Genomic DNA, 10948 nt, shown 5'->3' on the forward strand with positions numbered 1-10948 from the left:
TCAGTTCATGAGAATACACTCTAATGAAGGGACGAAAGCAGGGCTTCATTTGAGCTGAATTCTACTGGAACAGGGCCTGGGAACGATCTTATTTTGAAAGGCAAGGCAGCTTTATTTACATAGCACATTTCATACACATAGGCAATTCAATGTTCTTTCCTGGTGCAAGAACAGCTAGAAGATAAAACATTAAAATCAACGTGTCAACATAAAGCAGCAAATTTTTAAATCAATTTTAAAATACACAAATAAATCTAAATGTTAAAATGAAATCAGAGGTAAAGTTAAAGACTGTGCTGTTACAGTGCAGAAGGTGCAGCATAAGAAACATTCATTCAAAAGAAAATTAATACATAAAAGGTTTCAATTTTGATTTCAAAATGACTAGAGTTGGGGCACATTTGAGGTCATGATGAAGCTGATTACATCTGTGAGCAGCATAGTAGCTGAAGGCAGCTTCACCCTGTTTGGTTCGGACCCGGGGCTCAGAGCCCTGCTGGGCGTATATACCAGAAGAAGATCCGACATGTCTTTTGGGCCCATGCCACTGTGTGATTTATAAACTAGTAGAAGCACTTTGAATTGATTCTGTAGTTTACTGGTAACTGAACTGGAGTGATGTGCTCAGGTCTCTTGGTTCATGTTGAGTCTAACAGCAGGGCGCGTTCCGGTTACTGTTTGTTACCCATTAACTCTCACCACTAATTTGTGTTTAAAGAAGGTAAACTCCATCTTGGGATGTTTGCTCTGCTGATAGAGAGCTGTCGGTGGTCCACCGTTATGTAAGTCACGTGGGGATCGTGCGTTCTCTGTGCTAGGTCCGAGAATGTGGAATGAGATGCCTCTGGCTGTGCGCCAGTCTCCTTCACTGTTGGTTTTTATGTCCAGTCTGAAGACCCATTTTATGTCTTGGCTTTCAACCACTAGGTGGTGTGGTTTGGCATCATTGTCCTACTTTTATTGTTTTAACAGTTTCTATTTATTTTTTTACTGTTTGCCTTTTATTTCTTTTTTAAGTAGTTCCTAACTGTATTCATGGACGTAATTTTCACTTTAGAAGTGGGGGGGACCGGGGGGATCTTTACAGTATGTTCTAATGGGAGACAGGCTTCAACACAAATGGTTGTTTTCTGCTTGGTCCTAGAGCTCAACCAGTGTCAGTTTAATATAACGTAATATTGTTTTTGGATGGTAAAAAGTGCAGGGGTCAAAACTTGACTTTGGGAAAAGTGGGGGGGGGGGGGGACATGTCCCCCCTGCCCCCCCCCCTGCCCCCCCCCCCAAATTACGTCCATGACTATATTTAATAGTTTTATGTTGATAAATGTTTTTTTCTGACTTTCTGTTCAGCACCTTCGCTGTCTGATAAGGTCGTGAAAGGGGCTTTATAAATAAAGTAAAGTAAATGCTTCCACAGAAGTGAATAACAGGAAATGAGATGATTCTTTGCAACATTTTTCAGGTTTACAGCAGGAAAATAAGTACTCTGAGAGGTGCAAGCTACTGAGTTTGAGCCTGCAGCATGCGGAGGGGGTTGTGTGATGAAGCTGGAGAACAGAGAGGAATAAAGAAGTAAAGACTACCGGTGTTGAAAAATTTTTTTTTGTTAACTTTGAAAATGTGGACTCAATTAGTTACTTGCCAAAAACTTTATTCATCATGAGCGCCCCCAACTCCCCGGTAATGATTGATTTAGAAATAAAGCACTGGTCTGAAGTCAGGGGTGTTGTTTGGTCTTTACATGCTGGAGGAAAAAAAAAAACATTTCTGTTTTGTTGTATTTTTTTCCAACTTAACCATAGTTTGTCAAATTTGCACCTGTTTTTTGTGAGCATTCATGGGAAACCTGTTTTCACAGAAACAGCCAATCTTCACTGCATTGCTTTCTAAAACGTCCTTGTGGACTTCAACCTGGTCTTTTGTAAATCAGAAGCAGAGCAAACAGCAACGTTTTCACTTAATTTGGAGATAATTCAGTTTAGGCTGATCACATAAAGACATATAGGGGGGGGCAAGAGGGGCATCCAAGAACAAAGTAGACAGCTTTCAAGCACTGAACCTGGAGTCATAAGAGTGAGTGCAGACAAAATAAATCCTATACAGTGTGCTGGCGTGAAGAATTACAAACACTCATGGTTGTCCATGAGGGCCAAGACAGAGCAGAGACTGGATTTTTTTCTTTCCTTTTTACTGGGAGAGATGGTGTATCCACAGGCCGTTTGAGCTGGAATAGAGCTGGATGAATTCATTAAAGCAAGCGCAGTCTCTCCCAGCTGCCGTCTTTCCCCCTGCAGCCAGACTCCGATCAATGGCAGGAATACATCCAAAAAAAACATTTAGCACAAGACCTCAGAAGCAGGGGTGCGTTTAAGACATCTCTGTGTGTGCACATCTCCCCTGGATGCAAGGACGGTTTCCAAATGTGCTCTTGAAGTAGAGCAGGGGAAGAACGGGGGCAATGTGAGTAAATCACAACAGAGAAGATTGACAAGATGTCTGCTTCCATTCTCTGTGGCGAGGAATCCATATCTGTGATTAATACGATTTCAGGGGGAAATATGATTACTTAAGCTTTTATTATAATTATATCTGATGAAATTTTAATTATTATTATAATTACAATAATGCCAAAATCGATGGTTGTTTGATTATTAAGTAGGTTTTTCTGAAGCTCAAATGACCATTCATTCATTCATTCATTTTTCTAAACAATACATGTAATTTAGCTGGTAATGTGTAATTTTGACACCAACAAGAATACAAGCTTCTGGTTCCATCTAGTGGTGATGCAACCATAGATGACTTGGTAACAAGCAGGCAACAGTAAGCTTAATGCTTTTTAAATACGTAATTAGTGATATTGCTGTATAAAAATACAATTTGTTCACTTCCAATGGCCTTGCAAATAATAAAGTTGGACTCGTGATTTAAATTGCCATTTTTTTGCCTTTAAATATAGTCTTACATTCGCACAGCAGTGCTGAAAGCAAACAGCAGCAACATCTGATCAAAACTAATATATGATGATAAAGGCTTTGTTTTTGATTTTTGAAGTAAAAATAGTCAGTTCTGTTGTGCCTATATTCTGCATGTGAAGTTTTTAATTGGTCTTGTCATAAGTCACTTAGTATTGACCCTTTGCACATGACGTCGTGCCACTCACAGGACCGCCCCCTTTGCCATGATGGTTGGCATAAAGATTGTTTACACACGTTTAAACTCCAGTGAAGCTAGTCAAAACAAGCCCATTTTTGGCTTTCATTTAGTTGATTTCATAGTGAAATACTAACAGCTTGCACTAACAGACAAGGATGGAAAGTCATCTTTTTTTTTTAAATAACTTTTATGGAGACTGAGGATGGAGCTGAACTGCAGCGATCAATCAAACATACTAACAGGCCTCAAAGTATCTTCGGATTGCAGGAACATGTTTTTACTGGGTACACTTAACATTCATGTTACAAACATTTCATGAGGAAGACAGAGACTGGGTTAAATGTAATGTGTTTATTCTCTTTACTGATAATCCTAATGGATGGATGGATATTTCACCACAGAGGAAGCATGGTACTTTCCACTGTAGGGAAATGCGAGATAATCATTTACAATATTATTGCTCCAATGTAGGATTATCCATCCATCCATCCATCCATCCATCCGTCCATCCATCCATTCATCCATCCACCCACCCATCCATCCATCCATCCATCCATCCATCCATCCATCCATTTTCATCCACTTATCTGGAGTCGGGTCGCGGGGGCAGTAGGCGAGAGGCCCAGACTTCCCTCTCCCCAGCTACTTGGGCCAGCTCCTCTGGGGGAACCCCAAGGCGTTCCCTGGCCAGGTGAAAGACGTAGTTCCTCCACCGTGCCCTGGGCCTACCTTTAGGTCTCCTCCCGGTTGGACGTGCCCAGAAAACCTCACCAGGGAGGCGTCCAGGAGGCATCCTGATCAGATGCCCGAGCCGCCTCAACTGGCTCCTCTCGATGTGGAGGAGCAGCAGGTCTACTCCGAGCCCCTCCCGGATGACCAAGATTCTTACCCTGCCAGTGGGGTGAATTCTGGCAAAGTCTGCATCTTGTTTACGTCAGTGAACAGCTATAGAGAGAACTTAAGTTAACATTAAGCTAGTTAACCCACCACTCTCTATGAGCCCCACCAAGGTCTGCTACTTCTTCTGACACCTGATCTAGGCTTGAACTAGTTGAGGGAATGCTAAAGATCACAAAAAACAATTTCAGGCTCTACTTTTCCCTTTGTTTAGTACTCGTGTCGCTCTCTGTTTACATGCTTTTGCCACCCATGTGGTAGACCCATGTGATAAAGTGATAAAGGTACAAAGAGTCAATAGACAAACTATTTTTATCTAAATGCATTTGAAAATAAGTTTAAGCACAGTTGTGAAACATTTCCTGAAAGGTCAGTTAAAAGAAAATGTTCTGAAGGGAGAAAAAGACCTGAATACTTAGTAACTTTTTTCTGTTAAAAGTAAAAATAAGTTTGATCAATTTCAACTTACTACACTTTTTGTCCACCATTGTTCTCAGACTTAAAATCAGGGGTGTCAAACTCAAACTCACACTGGGCCGAAATGAAAATCTGGGACGAAGTCGCGGGCCGAACTTAATATTTTTTGAAAAGGTGATGGCAAATTTGCACATTTTCTTTATCAACATATATGCAATTTTGAACCTTTTAATTTGGAAACAAACTTATTTTTGCATTAACACTGAATGTGGAATAACCAAATTGCACACGAGCAAGTCCATTTTTAATTAAACGCATCAGTGGTATTCATTACTTGTGGTATATTCAGCTTTTTTAAAATCTATTCAGATTTATGTTTTCTAGTTGTTTACTCACTTTTCTTATTTTTTATTCTCCTTTCTTTCTCCTGTAATAAGTGTCATCGCTGCTGTGGCGTCTAGCTTTCCCCACTGAGGAACAATAAAGGGATTTCATGCTGTCGTTCTTTTTTTAAAACACAGAACCGGTTTCGTTACCTGTTTTGTCGCTACGTTTCGCCGGCGGCTGCAGGCTTCCTCAGGCTGACGCTGATGGTGGCGCGTCACTTCCTTCTCCGTTTATCCGCGGGCAGCAGAGGACGTTGTCGCCCTCTACTGCCCGCTCTTCCCTCTCCGACGATGCAGTCATGCGCGGTCCAGCGTGTAAACTCCGTCGTCCCTGTTCATGGTCCCACATCCACGTCTCCTTATCTCGATTGCTTCTTTAATCCATCTTTTGTATTTCTGTTGTTCGGTGTTTATGATCCATGTGTTGTCCCAGTCCATTACATGGTTTTCTCTTATGCAGTGATCTGTTACGGCTGACTTCTTTATTGTGCTTTCTGCTTCTTCTTTTGCTGCTCTTGTGTGTTTTCGATTTGCCTCCTTCTCGCACTCCTTTCTATGTTCTATTGTTCGTGTGTTGAGATGGCGTCCGGTTTCTCCTATGTATGTTTTATTGCAGAGTTTGCATGGGATTTCGTAAATGACTCCACATTTATGTCCAGCTGGTATCTTGTCTTTTGGGTACATTAGTCTGTTTCTAACTGTTGTGTATGGTTTTGTTGGTGTGTTTATGTTGTGTATTTTCATTGTTGCTCTTATTTTTTCTGTTATGCCTCTGATGTATGGTAGGGTTATCACTGGTTTTGGTTCTTGTCTTTCTGGGTTTCTGGTTCTTTGCTTAGGTTGTTCTTTTCTTTCTGTTGTTGTTTGTTGTTTTCCTTTGTTTATTGCCCATGTCGGGTATCCGCAGGTCTTTAAAGCCTGTTGTATGTGTTTGTCCTCTTGTTTACGGTCTCTTTCTTCTGTTATTATGTTTGTTCGGTGATATAGTGTTCTGATTACTGACATTTTGTGTATGGTGGGGTGTTCTGATGTCCATAATAGATATTGCTTTGTGTGTGTTGGTTTCCTGAATGTGTTTATGTTTAGGGTCCCGTCGGTCTGCCTGGTTATTTTCATGTCCATAAATGCTATGCTGCCTTCTGTTTCTGACTCATAAGTGAACTTTATGTTGCCCGTGTCGTCAATGTTGTTTAAGTGTTGTGTTAGTGTTTCTGTTTGTCCTTTTGGTATGATTTCCAGTATGTCGTCTACGTAGCGTTTCCATAGTTTTATTTTACAGTTTGGGGGGGGGGGGCAGTGGATCTAGGTTCTAGGTCTTCCATGAAAAACTCGCACAGGGTGGCTGATAACGGGTTACCCATGGCGAAGCCTTCCAGTTGTTTGTATATTGTGTTGTCGTATGTGAAGGAAGTGGAGTTAGCTACCAGTCCTATCAGTTGTGCTATGTCATCTGCTGTGAGGTTTGTTCTTTTGTGTAAAGTCTTGTCCTGTCTGATTCTGTTAACTACTATGTCTATGGTTTTTTGGGTTGGTATTTTTGTGAACAGGGATGTGACGTTGTGTGAGATGAGTATGTCGTTGTCTTCTATTGTAATTTCCTTTAGTTCTTTTGCCAGTTCTATGCTATTTTTACAGTGTTGATCTGTCTTTCCTAATAACGGGCTGATGATTTTGCTGATATCTCTTGCCATGATTGTTAACGTAGCGACAAAACAGGTAACAAAACCGTTTCTGTGTTTTAAAAAAAGAACGACAGCATGGCATTAGAACTAATACACAGCAAGAACACACCTAAGATGAATAAAGGGATTTTCGATTCTATTCACCTATCTGCAGCCTTTCCAATTCCTGTTTAATGTAGGTTAAATCTTTTCTCACGGGCCAACAACAAAATAAAAATATAACTTTATCTTAAATGAAAATGCAATATCTCACCTGTTAACTTTCATGTTTTGGAGCAGAAAAAGAGCATAAAAGCAACATATTTAAAGCTCAGTTTGCTCCACTGATTTACTGTGATGCTCACCTGTTCCAGCCCAGTGTCGGGCAAGTTACTTTTAAACTGTAATGCATTATTATTACTTGTTACCCTCATTTTTAAGTAATTCATTGCATTACAATATTACTGATTTTAAAATGTAAGGCATTACACTACTTTTTCATTACTTTAAGTTACTTTCACCAAAACAACATCAATATGAATCTGGTAATCTGATGCTCAGTGAGCTCATGACATATATGTGGAAGGTGATGTGGTGTCTGAGCTAGGATTGTTTGTAAAAACAGTCAGATATAATAACAGTGCTTTAAAATGATTGTTTATTAAATAAAAGCAACAACAATCTGTACTCTCAGCATGCTGCCATCTTATATTAAATGAGCAGGGAGTGAGGTGGTGGGGGCTCCAAGCCTATATTTGCCTTGGTCCCCAAATGCCTTGATACGGCCCTGGATGTGGGACTGACTTCTGGGGTGATCTGATTCTATCACATGTATAAATATTAAATGCTTATATATTATTGATTTTCACTGGTAAAAATGTGTATTGAGGATAAATCTACCTACTTTTTTTCTTTTCAAGCACTTTGTTTTGTTGTTTTGATTTTATTTGAATACAGCTGCCCTCTCTCTAACCTTCCTGCATGCTGCATGTTTTCTCCATCTTCCAGAAAAACTGTTTCCTAGATTCCCTACTTTCTAACTAATCAGCCAAAGGGATCTACCGAACGCAAAAAAATAAAAAATTTTATGAATAAAAAAAATAAAAGCTTAATATGCGCTGCGCTCTAGCAGCAATGAGTTGAAATCACCGGGGCACAGATTATGAACTCAGCTGAAAAGTACGAAAATATGGGCTGATATAAACGATTGCAAACGAATGACTTTGTTTTGGTGGAGCAATTTTGTGAATATAACAGTGGCCATGCGCAGGACGCAGCTGGAGTATTTGAGCCATTACCGCTGCGTCCTCTCTGCTCATAGAATGCCCGCAAAGCTGAGTCCATAAATGACGTCATATATGTGGACACTGGATCTTTTTTCAGGCTTCCCGCAATTTGAATTTTTAGGAAACCCACATCTTGATTCTGGGTTTAAAAATGCATTGTAATTACTGCGTTACTGACAGTTGTACCGAGTAAATAATACCATTTTCTTTCCCTGTAATGCCTTACATTACCACATTACAGCAAAAGCAATGCGTTACAGTAATTAATTACTTTTGTACCGCGTTACTCCCAACACTGTTCCAGCCAGATACCTGCATCATGGGGTTGATGAGCTGAGGAGGAGACGTTTTGTTCATCTTCATCATAATAATGACAACATTAGATGACAACAGGTGCTCTCATAGGTTTGTGCTGCTGAACGCGTCTGAGCAGCTTGACCACGTTGTTGTGTGTCGGGGAGGAAAAATAAAAACTACAGCAGCCACAGAGTCATGCTGATTTGAGCATGTCGCTGCTCGCTGGAGTTATATCAGCTCTGTCTGGAAGTTAGTTGGAAAACTTTCTCTTTCAGTCGTGAACACATTACTGAGCAGTTAAAATCTCCGTTTCTGGGCTTCAACGTCGGCAAATAGCTCAGTAAAGTCGGCGCTGAGTGAGAGGAGTGTTTAGTTTGTCCGAGACAGCGGAGCTTCAGACACCAGCGGACGCTGGAAAAACACAAAGGAGGGGGCGCTTTGGCTCTGTGCTAATGCCACAAAGCATCATGGGAGTTGTAGTCTTTGCGGTAAAATCGGCCAGCGGATCGGTTTTAATATATTTTTCATATTTATCTCGCAGGCCACATGAAAATGCTCCGCAGGCCAGATGTGGCATCTTACCTGCATCAGACAGCAGTCGGAATACCCTCAGCATGGAAACATTTACTTTTGTTCCTCTTCAAACTGTACAAAACTGCTGATGACTGTAAAGTTACCTTGAACCTTGAATATTACGCTAGATGCTCAGTATCGGCTAAACCATAGGCGTCATTTTAACCGGGGACGCTGGGGACATGTCCCCGGCAAAATTTGTAATTGGCAGCTTTGTCCCCCCCACTTTCAAAAAAGCCTGCTGATGAGGATTTTTGTTTTACCAGCTCAGATCTTTTACCAGGGGTCGGCAACCTGTTCCCATCAAAGAGCCATTATTACCCGTTTCCCACAGTAAAGAAAACACCGCAGTAGCCGCAGCGTTGTGGGCGGGGCCTACCCTCAGACAGCAGCGCGCTGCTCACAACAGGTGACAGCAGCCGGTACCATGGACATCGCACCCGTGGGGGATTCAACACCCACACTTTTCCAGCTGTTTTGCTCACCTCCACACCAGTCTGGTTTCTTTACGTCACACTCACTCTGTTTGCCTCATCTCCTTCTTCACCTCCGCTTCTGACAGCCGATGTCGGGTTTCCAGGAGAGCAGGAGAGGGAGGGACGGAAGAGCTCGACTGAATAATTTTACATCTTGACATTAGCTGTACAAAGTCTGAGTTTGATAAAGTGAATAACAACAATTTGCAGAGGTTATAACAGGCGCGGCGCCAGGTTTTCATTTTTGGGTGCATGGGCCAAGGTAATTTTGGACGGACCTTAATAAGCAGAGACTTAGTGAAGCAGGCAGGTCGCGCTAGAAAATTTTGTTTAAAAAGACGTCATAAATGTTTCCCCGTCATTTTTATTTCTAAAATATGAAGTAAAAACTCACAATTTAATTTTCATTCATTTGTCATTAATATGTAGTCTACACCCGTGCGTTAAGTGGACCAACTTCCAGTAAATGCAAAGCATCCAGCCCACCTCTCCAAATGCGTAAAATGTGCATCAGCCGCTAGTTAGGCGTGCCGTGCGCACCGTCAGCTATCGGCCCAGACAAGAGCAGAGCAACTAGAGAAAGAATAGAGGATAATTGTGTCTGGATGTGGATGGAGATTACATTTTACAGCAGCCTGATCATCATTTAAATACGTAAACCATCACCTGTCTTCTAGTCCACGCTATCAGCATTATTTTAATTGGTGTGTGTGTGTGTGTGTGTGTGTGTGTGTGTGTGTGTGTGTGTGTGTGTGTGTGTGTGTGTGTGTGTGTGTTTTCCACTTCAAACACTGGTCTAACCAACCAGACCAGCGTGTCCAGTAACATATTAATGTTACAATTAAACAGTTTCCCTTCATGTAGGCTAGGAACGTTTCACCTGCCGTGGCCCGACCTCTTCTGCTCCACATAAACTTTGTGCGTAATCAAATGTCTCTACGCATCATGCGTCTCCATATTGGAGACGGGAACAAGCGCTGTTCAGCCAAAGTTTCATAATTTCATAAAAAGAACATTTTTCCAAGTGACACATCCCTCAGAGAGACCGGGTTTCCAGACTGTTTCAGTGGGAGGAAATCTTATCGCATGCGCCGGTTCTGCACTGCGCTGCGAACCCCAGATCTTCAGCTCACTGTCCACTGTGCGCTCCGAGCCGCGCGGAACAGTCCAGTATAAAGCTCTGATGTTCTGATGGGAATAATTTACCTCCGCGATGTGTGTAACGATTAAAATGTCAGCTCATCCATGCGCATCAGTGTGCGTCGGGGTAATTCTTTCAAACCAAGCAACATCCTTGAGTTCATCTGTCAAAATAAACAGTCAAATGGAAATATCTGTAACCTGCCGTTTAACTGTTTTGCCTTCCTGTGAAGATTGTTGCAAAGAGAAACAATTAAACTTGATTAACCCCAGAGCCACCCAGAGAACCAGAGCGCATGTGGGAAGGTTCCTCCCACTGAAGCGAGTGTTTTCCAAACCCGGTCTCTCAGAGAGACTTGTCACTTAGAAAATGTTCCCTGATTATGAAACTTTGGCTGAATAGCGCTTGTTCCTGTCTCCAATGTGGCGACGCATCCAGGAGCCGTCTGAGGAGAATTCCAGAATCTCACATTGTCTTCAGCTCATAAAGCGCATATGATTACGCACAAGCGTGACGCGTCAACCCGGTCTCACAGTAAGACCGGGTTGGACCTGCTCAGGTTTACGCAGACAATCTTTACATTTAGAATTAGCTTGCAGATGTAAAATTAATGCAGTAAAATATAAAGCATTTTATTTAAATATCCATTCATTATTTT

This window comes from Nothobranchius furzeri, chromosome 14 (assembly GCF_043380555.1).
Source record: "Nothobranchius furzeri strain GRZ-AD chromosome 14, NfurGRZ-RIMD1, whole genome shotgun sequence".
Lineage (NCBI taxonomy): Eukaryota > Metazoa > Chordata > Actinopteri > Cyprinodontiformes > Nothobranchiidae > Nothobranchius > Nothobranchius furzeri.